Here is an 11,156-nt window from a genome sequence, read left to right on the forward strand (position 1 = left end):
ATTGTCTTTAAAAGTTGGAACTATTAAAAATTTTAGTTTTATCCTTTTTTTAACCATTTGAGGGGCATGCCACATTTGTTTTAGGGTGGGCTCATGTCTAGGACATTAGAGGATCTCTTTTGTCTTTATTATGCTTCCTTGAACATTTTTATTAATAAGTGGCCACTTCAAGCATTTGCACCAACATCTCTAAAAAAGACATATATTTGACCTGTATGTACCAGCCCTATTCAAATTGACCTAAGTGCAAGTGTACTAACGAAGTTTCACTAGGCAGAAACGAACATTAGCTGCTAGTTTGGGTAAACGAAAAGGCTGCTAGTTTGGGTAAAGTAATGATAATGGGGGATTTTAATTACCCAGATATTGACTGGAGCAACGGTACTGCTAGATCAGTTAATGGGAACAAGTTTATAAACTTATTGCACGACAATTTTTTAGCACAGGTTGTTGAGGAGCCTGCCAGAAAAAATGCTATTCTTGATTTAGTGATCTCAAATGACCCAGAACTTATAGCAAATATGCAAGTCATTGAACCCCTGGGTAATAGTGACCATAATGTTATATCTTTTAATGTCTGGTGCAAAAAACAAAAATATACTGGGGCAACAAAAACCATGAATTTTGGAAAAGCTAATTTTAGTGCCTTGAGGGCTGCCCTACAGAGCATTGATTGGGGCATTAGGTTTTCAGCTAAAAACACAGAAATGGTTGTCCTTTAAAATGATATTAAATCATTACTGTTCTCAATTTATTCCCTTAAGGACTAAACGTAGAAGCTCTAAGAATCATCCTGTGTGGCTTAATACAGAAGTAAAGAAGTTAATGGGAAAGAAGAGAAAGGCATTTAAAAACTACAAATCTGTAGGGACAAAAGCTGCATTTAATGAATATAAACACTGTAATAAATGTTGTAAATCAGCAATCCGGAAGGCTAAGAAAAGAAATGAAGAGTTAATTGGGTGGAGGTGAAAACTAACCCTAAAATATAGAAATTTTTTCATACTCACCGTAATTTCTATTTCCAAGTCACTTCCATGGCAGCATTCACCAACATGGGTTAATCCCGCCTATCAGGTCACTGGACAGGAAAGAGTTAACGATCGGTATAAATACCTTGCTCCTCCCAGCAATCCTCGTCTAGTAACAAGCTCCAGAAGAAGGGAGGGAAGTTGGTGAATGCTGCCATGGAAGTGACTTGGAAATAGAAATTACGGTGAGTATGAAAAAATTTCTATATTTCCCAAGTCACCCATGGCAGACAATTCACCAACATGGGATTTCCCCAAGCTTAAAGAAGGGAGGGACCATTATCGATCAACCAAAAAACTTTATTTAGCATGAACAACAGATTGCAAAATCTTTCTTCCAAACTTTGCATCTTGAGACAACATCACATTCAGTCTGTAATAACGAATGAAGGTACAAGAAGATGTCCACCTCGCAGCCTTGCAGATGAGGTCTGGCGGGGCCTTGGCTTCCGCCGCCCAGGAAGTAGCCATGGCTCTTGTAGAGTGAGCCCTCAGGTCCTTAGGAATCTCATTGCCTGTCAACCGATAAGCTAGAGCAATGCAGGAGACAATCCAGCGGCCAATCGTAGATTTAGCTGGTGCCATACCCTTTCTAGGGCCCCTCGGAATCAGGAATAACTTGTCAGATTTTCGCCAATCCTTCGTTCGCGTCAGATAATGCGAAACGGCCCTCACCAAGTCCAAAGTATGCCATTCTCGCTCCTTATTAGACTTTGGAGACGGGCAGAAAGAAGGTAGTGTAATTTCCAAATCGGCATGAAATTGGGAGATTACTTTTGGAAGAAACTCAAAAGATGGTCTCATAATCACTTTGTCCGGATAGACAACTGTGTCTGGCTCTTTTGCTGACAAAGCAGAAATCTCACCAACCCTGCAAGCTGAGGTAATAGCGACCAGAAACAGGACTTTCAACGTCGCATGCCAGTCCGAGGCTTTCCGCAAAGGCTCAAAAGGTGAAGACATTAAGGCTCGTAAGACAATCGTAAGGTCCCAAGGTGGAACTCTGGATTTCTTGAAAGGACACACCCTTCTCATTGCGTTGAAGAACCGGTTAACCAGAGGCTCCTCCGCCCAGGAATGACCACACAATGCAGATAATGCGGAGACTTGACCTCGCAGGGTGCTTGTGCTAAGTTTTCTCTGGAAACCCACAAACAGGAACTGAATCACCTGTTGGACAGTAGGATCTTTTGGGTCAAACTTGTGTTGTACTGCAAATTCTGCGAAACACTTCCAGACCCTGTAATATTGAGCCGAGGTAGAAGCCCTCTGAGCCTTCAATAAGAGATTCACCAGATCTTCCTGGAAACCATATTCTGCTAGCCTCTGCCTTTCAATTTCCATGCCGTCAGTGACAGGGAATCCACTCCCTCGTAGACCACTGGGCCCTGGGATAACAAATCCGGCTGAAGAGGCAGTCTCAGAGGTGGCTCCACTGCCAAACTCTGCAGGAGCGGAAACCAAGGGCGTCTCGGCCAATACGGAATTATGGCTATGACCAAGGCTTTTTCGACATCCACCTTTTTCAACACCCTCCAAATCATTGGAAAGGGCGGAAAAACATAACCAAATATCCTGCTCCAATACTGGAGGAGTGCATCCATTGCTTCTGCCAGAGGACATGGTGCCCTGGAGAAGAACCTGCTGCACTTGTGGTTTTTGTCCGTGGCCATAAGATCGATTTCTGGCCTTCCGAACCTCTGTACTACGCCTTGAAAGGTTAGCAGACATAAACTCCATTCTCCTGGTTGCAAGGTGTTGCGACTGAGAAAGTCTGCCTCCGTATTCTGACTGCCTGGAATATGTAAGGCTGTCAGCCCTTCTAGATTTTCCTCTGCCCACGTCATTATTGGGGCCAGTTCTTTTAGCAGTCGGGCGCTTCTGGTGCCACCTTGCTTCTGCACATAAGACACAGTTGTAACATTGTCTGACTGAATCTTTACCCAGGCATGTAGAATCTTTTCTGAAAAGGCCAGCAATGCCTCTTTCACGGCCCGTAGTTCCAGAATGTTTGAGGAGACACCCTGCAGGTTCCAATGACCTTGAACACTGCGGCCTTCCAGTACTGCACCCCAGCCTCTCTCTGAAGCGTCTGTCGTGATCACCACATACGGGGGGTTTGCGAGGACCATCCCCTGAGTCAAATTTCCTACAACCAGCCACCAACTTAAACTGTCTATGGCGTTCTCTGAAACTACAATTCGTGAATTTAGTTTCAACTGTCTTGAAGCATTCTCCCTCAGGAAGAATTGTTGGAGAGGCCTCATGTGCCACCTGGCCCACTTCACCATCTGGATCGTAGATGCCATGAGACCTAGGCCCGACATGCATGATCTTACTGAGACTCTTTGTTGTTCTTTGAACTGTCTTATTTGTCTCAATATATGCTGTATCTTTTCTTGAGGAAGTGAAACTATTCCTTCCTGCGTATCCAGGTGTGCACCCAAGAAGACCATCCTTTGTGACGGAAGTAAGCTGCTCTTCTCCCAGTTTATTACCCAACCGAACTGTTGGAGTACCAGGATTGTTCTGTCCCTGAATTTCAGAGCTTCCTCTCTTGATGAAGCCACCAACAGAATGTCGTCCAGGTAATGAAATACTGTATAGGCACACCTTCTACCCTTAGAAAAGCCACGACCGTGACCAGGACTTTCGTAAACGTTCTTGGGGACGTTGAGAGGCCAAAGGGAAGGCAGGTAAACTGGACATGTTGACCTCTGAAAGCAAATCGAAGATACTTCCGGTGTGTCTTGTGCACTGGTACATGGAAATATGCGTCCTTCAAGTCCAGATTTATTAGCCATGATTGTGGAGGAACTGCTTGTAGGATGGACGTCAGTGATTCCATTTTGAAGCGCCTGCAGTTGACAAACTGATATCCTTCCTGAATCACCCTCAGGACCCATTGGTCTCTGATTTTTGAGGCCCAGACCGCATAAAAGGATGTTAGACGTGCCCCCACTCTGCTGGTCTGAGCCGGCCTGATCTCATTGCTTCTTCTCCGTATGGCTTGAGCTGAAAGTAGAACTTCTCCTATTGGGAGGCCTACTTTCCCCCCTTGTGGGCTTCCAATTCGTCTGTCTTCCGGCAGTCCTTCCATATCTAGGCTGTCTTGAACCCCGAAAGGACCTGTTAATGGGGGAACTAGGCCTCCCCCCTTGACACCTGAATCTCTTCTCCTGCGGCAAAAATACACTCTTGCCCCCGGAAGCTTTCTTAATGATGGAATCGAGTTTCTCACCGAAGAGCATCTCTCCCTCAAACGGCAACTGACATAAATTCCCCTTAGAGGCTGAATCCGCCAGCCATGGCTTCAACCACAAAGCCCTTCTTGAGGACACCGAAAGTGCCATAGTTCTTGAAGCTAGATGTACCAGATCTAGAGAGGTATCTGTCATGAAATCCACCGCTAGTTTCAATTCAGACAACATTTCACGTAACCCAGACCTTTTGACATTAGAAGAAATAGCATCTTCCAGGTTATTCAACCACACCTTCATAGCTCTTGATGTGGAGGTCATAGCTACTGCCGGTCTACAAGTTGCTCCTGCCGCTATAAACGTCTTCTTGAGGTTGGTTTCGATCCGTTTCTCCATTGGATCACGGAAAGCTGCTGCATCATCCACTGGCAGCGTCGTCTTTCTTGCCAACCTTACCACCGCAGCGTCGACTTTAGGCGGATTGTCCCACAATTTAGAGAAAGACTCCTCCACCGGATACTTTTTTGCAAACTTCCCCTGGATAACAAACTTTTTCTCTGTTCTCTTCCATTCAGAGCTGATGATTTCCTTAATTGAATCATGCACCGGGAAAGTCACCTGTCTTTTCCTGACCGATGGGAAGAATTTATCTGCTGAACTAGACTTAGGTAGCTCTTCCGAAAGACATAGCGTCTTCCTTACTGCCTTTACCAGATTCTCTATCGCTGTAGGATCAAATGCAATCTCTTCCTCAGAAAACACTTCTCCCTCCTCTGAGAGTTCTGAATGTGCGTCCCCTGGAGAATACAATTCTTCATCTGACACATCCGATAGAGACTCATATGGCAAATCTCTGACCATCTTAGCTTTCCTCTGTACCCCAGAGGTAGAAGCAGTAGCCTCTTGCATGCCTTGTACTACAGCTTGCTTGATGATGGAGACCAGAGCATCCAATTGTGGGGCTCCTGAAGGCTGAGGGTCTGCAGACGCTACTGGGTCCGTAGCTGAAGCCGCTTTCTTTGAGAGAGTAGGCTCCCCTTTCTGCAATTCAGTTGACATATGTAGGCTGAAAATGGAAAAGACAACCATCAGCCACTAATTATCGTTCTCTCTCATTACATCCATATATCCACAGCCAGCTTACCTAGGACCTTTGGGCTGAGATCCTTTTCCAGAGCCAGGCTGATCCATAGTAACCTGTAACACATTATTCCATAAGCATAAATTCAATTACAAAAGCAAGATTCCACTGGAAAGGCACTCACAGTCTGTAGCCGAGTGAACCAACGCTCTCCAACTTCCGGCGAAGTGTACTATCACATCCAGCCAAAACGCCAGCCTTGCACACACTGCCAGCGTCTTCTTATTGCGTCACTTCCTGACGCCGTTTTCCCGCGCGTCAGTCCGGTCGCGCGTCACTTCCGGGCGCGCGTCTTCTTTGAGCGCGCGTCTTCCGCGTGCGTCACTTCCGGCACGCGTCACTCCGTTCGCGTCAACTCAGGCGCGCGTCTTACACGCGATTCCGCGTCCGTACTCGACGCGCGTCCGCATCAGTATTGGCGCGTGTGCTCTTCCATGGAACAAAACACTTTACCCAGCCTCGAATCCATCTGAAACGGCTGATCCTCTGGACTGCTTCATCCTCCTCTCTACCTTTAGGAGGGAATTCTTACAGCAGCTCCAGCACACAACCCTGCCCAACGGGTTCTTCTCACCACAACCCGTATAGGATGCACTTGGAGGCATCAGAGGGGAGAGAGAGAGAGAGAGAGACCCACTCTGGTATGGTAAGCTTAGCAGCCTTTTAGCCATCTGTAGCAGCCTGTAGCAGTCTGTAGCAGCCTGTCGTGACCTGGACAGGAAAAAAGACGAGGATTGCTGGGAGGAGCAAGGTATTTATACCAATCGTTAACTCTTTCCTGTCCAGTGACCTGATAGGCGGGATTAACCCATGTTGGTGAATTGTCTGCCATGGGTGACTTGGGAAAAGTTTTTTAAATATATTAATAGTAAAAAGATGCAGGTTGAGAGTGTTGCTCCATTAAATAATGGTACCATTATGGTTTAACACATTTGCCTTATCTGTATCTGTTACAATCAGTTCTTTTCTTCAGTGTATACAATAGAGGAGTCTGGGTTCACAAGCTCACTTTATAACTGCACGAATGGTTCAGCTCAATCTAGTCAGTGGCTGACTCAGGATATGATTCAAAAAGCTTTAATACAAATTAATGTAAACAAGGCTCCAGGGCTTGATGGCATACACCCCTGGGTTCTAAGAGAGCTTAGTTCAGTCTTAGACCAGCCCTTATTTCTCATTTTCTCAGATTCACTGTCATTTGGTATGGTGCCTATGGATTGGAGAAAAGATGATGTTATTCCAATATTTAAAAAGGGATTACAATCTCAGCCTGGCAATTATAGGCCAGTAAGATTGAAATCTGTGGTGGGCAAATTATTTGAAGGCTTGTTGAGGGATCACATTCAAAATTTTGTCCTAATGAATGGCATTATGAGCAACAATCAGCGGCTTTATGAAGGATAGGTCATGTCAGACGAATTTGATTGCATTTTATGATGAGGTAAGTAAGATTCTGGATAGTGGGGGGGCAGTAGATGTGATCTATTTGGATTTTGCCAAAGCGTTTGATACTGTGCCCCACAAATGACTGCTTTCTAAACTAAGGTCTGTTGGGCTAAATGAAGTCGTTTGCACGTGGATAGGAAACTGGCTACAGGATCTGGTGCAGAGGGTGGTTGTTAATGGGACATTCTCTACTTGGAGTAAGGTTCTTAGTGGGGTCCCCCAGGGCTCAGTATTGGGTCCACTTTTATTTAACTTGTTCATTAATGACTTAGGGGAGGGTGTTGTAAGTAACGTATCAGTGTTTGCAGATGACACAAAATTATCCAGCCCAATTAATTCAATCCAGGATGTGGCATCCTTGCAACAGGATCTTGACAAACTGGCAATCTGGGCAGCTAAGTGGCAAATGAGATTCAGTGTTGATAAATGTAAAGTAATGCACCTGGGATGTAAAAATATCCAAGCCACTTAATGGGACTGCACTAGGCAAATCCATTATGGAAAAGGACCTTGGAGTCCTTGTAGATAATAAACTTGGCTGTAGCAAGCAATGCCAGTCAGCAGCATCAAGGGCAAATAAGGTCTTGAGCTGTATTAAAAGGGGCATAGAGTCAAGGGAGGAGGGGGTCATTCTTCCACTGTATAGAGCACTTGTAAGGCCCCATCTAGAATATGCCATACAGTTTTGGTCTCGATCACTCAAACAGGACATTATTGTATTAGAGAGGGTACAGAGAAGGGCAACTAAGCTGGTAAAAGGTATTGAAAATCTTAGCTATGAGGAAAGACTGGCCAAATTGGGGATGTTTACGCTGGAGAAGAGGCGCTTAAGGGGTGATATGATAACTATGTATAAATATATAAGGGGATCATATAATAATCTCTCTAATGCTTTATTTACCAGTAGGTCTTTCCAGCTGACACGAGGTCACCCATTCCGATTAGAAGAAAAGAGGTTCCGCCTAAATATTCGGAATGGGTTTTTTACAATGAGAGCTGTGAAGATGTGGAATTCTCTCCCTGAATCAGTTGTACAGGCTGATACATTAGATAGATTTAAGAAGGGGTTGGATAGCTTTTTCGCAAGTAAGGGAATATGGGAAATAGCTCATGGTCCAAGTTGATCCAGGGACTAGTCCGATTGCTATTTTGGAGTCAGGAAGGAATTTTTCCCCCTCTAAGGCAAATTGGAGAGGCTTCAGTTGGGTTTTTGCCTTCCTCTGGATCAACTGGCAGATAGGTAGTTTAAAAAAAAAAAAAAAAAAAAAAGTTGAACTCGCTGGACATGTGTCTTTTTTCAACCTTACTTACTATGTTACTATGTTACTATGTTACATTTTGCCAGCGTTTGGCTGCTGATTTGTAAGCATTTTATTGACTTCATGTAGTGGTAGCAAATTTGCGCCTGGAGAAGTGGCGCGAAGTGTGCCTTTGCAGGTGAAAATCCCCCCTTTTGTGAATTTTTCCCAAGATCTTTTTAATGACATTATTCACTCTGAATTCTAAATGAGTTAAAGAGGGTATCGGGTCAATAATAGATCATTGAGAAGGCCTCAATATACTAAGATAGAAGTAGAAAATAAGCCCCTGTGAATTAAAATACATCTTTAAGCAATTTCTTGTTCTAACGGCTTGAAGCAAAAATCTAGAATGAAACAAATATGAGACTGCACAACACTTGCCATTCAGACAACTAGACCAATCCCCACCCTAAATGTCTATACTTTGGACTGGAGCATGAATGTAATCATTTTTTGGTATCTGTGGCTTTGACTCATGGGCCTACAACAAACTTTCAAAGGGGCGTCTGACTCACTGGCAGGAACAAAACAAACATGGGTTATGCTTAAAATACAATGAAGGACATTGTAGGAAACAGGTTTTGAGTTGAGAGATCAGGTTGCACATTGGTACCTTTGAAGGGATAAGCAGGTGGCTCATCAACTTATCTAATAGGTCACTCATTTTAAAGCATCCCAACAACCGCCATGCAACCTATTATAGATTGCATGGCGGTTGTTGGGATGCTTTAAAATGAGTGCTTTATTGCTTACTGTTGATTGCCTATGATTAAGGGAATGTTTTCCCGAAACGCGTAAGGTGATGTTACCTTGATATGCTTCAATAAACCTCCTCATATTCATCCGGAGTGCCTCCTCATTTGCTCATTTGGATCTTTATTGCTTACAGTCTAAAATCTGCTTTAGGACATCAACTCTTTGACTTCAGGCTGCTGCTGCACTATGGGGGTATGTAGTCATTTACAAAAATGTTAGAATGGCTTTAGAACTGGGTAATTAGGAGAAGGTTGTTTTTCTGTTTTCTGTAAATCATATGTATCATTTTAAACAGTATAAGGAATATGACAATACACACCATGATTAATTAATAATAAATGTTTCAGAATTGATTTTAGTATTGTATTTATTTTTGATATTGAAAGCAGCCACATTAAAAATAAATATATCAATAAGAAACAAATGTAATTAAAAGATCACTACTATTGATGTAGACTTGAAAAATCCAAGTGAAAATGTTCTAGAAAGCTATAAAATGTTCGTTTTCACGAATGCTTTGCCTGCTATGTGCACAGGTGTTTATGTTTGTATCCCATTACCCTACAGCCTGCGGATATGGGGGTGATCATGTAAAATGTCAAAGGCTTCCAATGGGACACACTCCTCCCCCTTTCTTAAAAGTGGTTAAGAGGGTGTATAAAGAAATGTTCTGAATTCTTTAGCAACCATGTCTAGGATACGTATTGTTATGTTTTGGTAACCGAGGATGAACAGTGTTTTATCAGCAGGTTCATGCAGCCATTACACAACAGTAAGCAACCCTAACACCACAAGAAAATAATGCACAGTAGTCTTGAGCACAGTGACATCTACAGGCCTTTTGTATAAACACCACATATTCCCCCTATAGTAGGAAAGCATTTGGACAACTATAATAAACAGCAACAATTAAACAGTATGCATTTTAAAACAATATATTTCAGGCCTATTGCAGTTGACATCAGGAGTAGGAAAATGTCCTTCATCAAATGGAGCTTCTCCAAAGTCATATCTAACAGGAGCATTCCATATGCGTCCATCAGACAGTTTAAATGTGTATGGTCTCACTTCAAGTGGTGTAGTAAATTTAAATTTGTCCTTGTTTCAGTATTCCGGGTTTCTTAATTCTGACTAAAGATCCAGGCTGAAAGTGTCCTTCTCTGGCACCACATTTTCTGTCAGTATAAGCCTTGCATTTGGCTTCTTGACGTTTCGCAATGTCAGCAGTAGATGATTTTATAGGCACAGTATTTTGTGGAAGTTTGATGTGCTGCTCTCAAGCAGATTGGTGCTGAAAGAGAATGAAGTACCCATTCGAAGAAAAGTAGGAGGATGGCCCTAGGTAGGGATATGAGCACTTATTTTGATTTGTTTACAGGCTTTGTGGTATAAGTAGGTGAGAATCCCTAAAAAAAGTCTGGTGCTTATATTTCCATTCTACCTCTATCTGACAGGGGATACTAAGTCAGTAGGTTCCATAACCCTCCAGCTTACTTAAGCCTGACCCACCAACTAAGATGTAGAGTCTGTGGGTCAAAATTGAATGCCAGAGCCTGTCCAAGACGTATTTGTGCCCAAGTCAATACTACCTGAACCAGTGCCCTGCTTGTACAGTGATTGCCTCACTCACCACTGCTTGCCCACCTACTACCAGTGTGCGCTTCATTTTGGCTTTCCCTCTCCCCCTTCAACTGTACTTTGTACCTTGTTGTGCCCAAGATACATGCCTCTCCTGCCTACTCCTAGTTCTGACTACTGACATTTTAATCATATTACCCCTAACCCTATCATGCATGGGGTTGAGAGATGTGGGTCTGATTCAAACCCCTGGCTGAGCAATTTTATCTCCCATGTATGTAAATACACTGCTAAAATTATTTGTACCAATAACAATTGATTTTTTTTTTCACAAAAACACAAAAAAGCCCCCGAAAACAGCTCCCAAGGAGACACAGTGTTCCTGTAGCCTCTTCTAAATACATAATTGCAACATGAGACACTTCCTAATACAGATGCATATAGCGCATGAGATGCCTGGTCCTACTGTGACATATATGAAATGTAGCACTCTCTTCTGCTCTTAATTAATCCTTTCATTTTACACTAAAAATAAGTGTATGGATTTTCCAAAACAATTTTTAAAAGTTAATGTCATCTGTAAAGGCAAGTGTTTTGGCTTTCAGGCTCTTTTTTGCCTGATACTAGTAAAGGCACAATAAAAGAAAATAACATAATAGAAATGTAAGAGAGTAAGAGACAATAAAGCAAAACAAACATTGGG

The sequence above is a fragment of the Xenopus laevis genome, chromosome 6L (assembly GCF_017654675.1).
Source record: "Xenopus laevis strain J_2021 chromosome 6L, Xenopus_laevis_v10.1, whole genome shotgun sequence".
In the NCBI taxonomy this organism is placed as follows: domain Eukaryota; kingdom Metazoa; phylum Chordata; class Amphibia; order Anura; family Pipidae; genus Xenopus; species Xenopus laevis.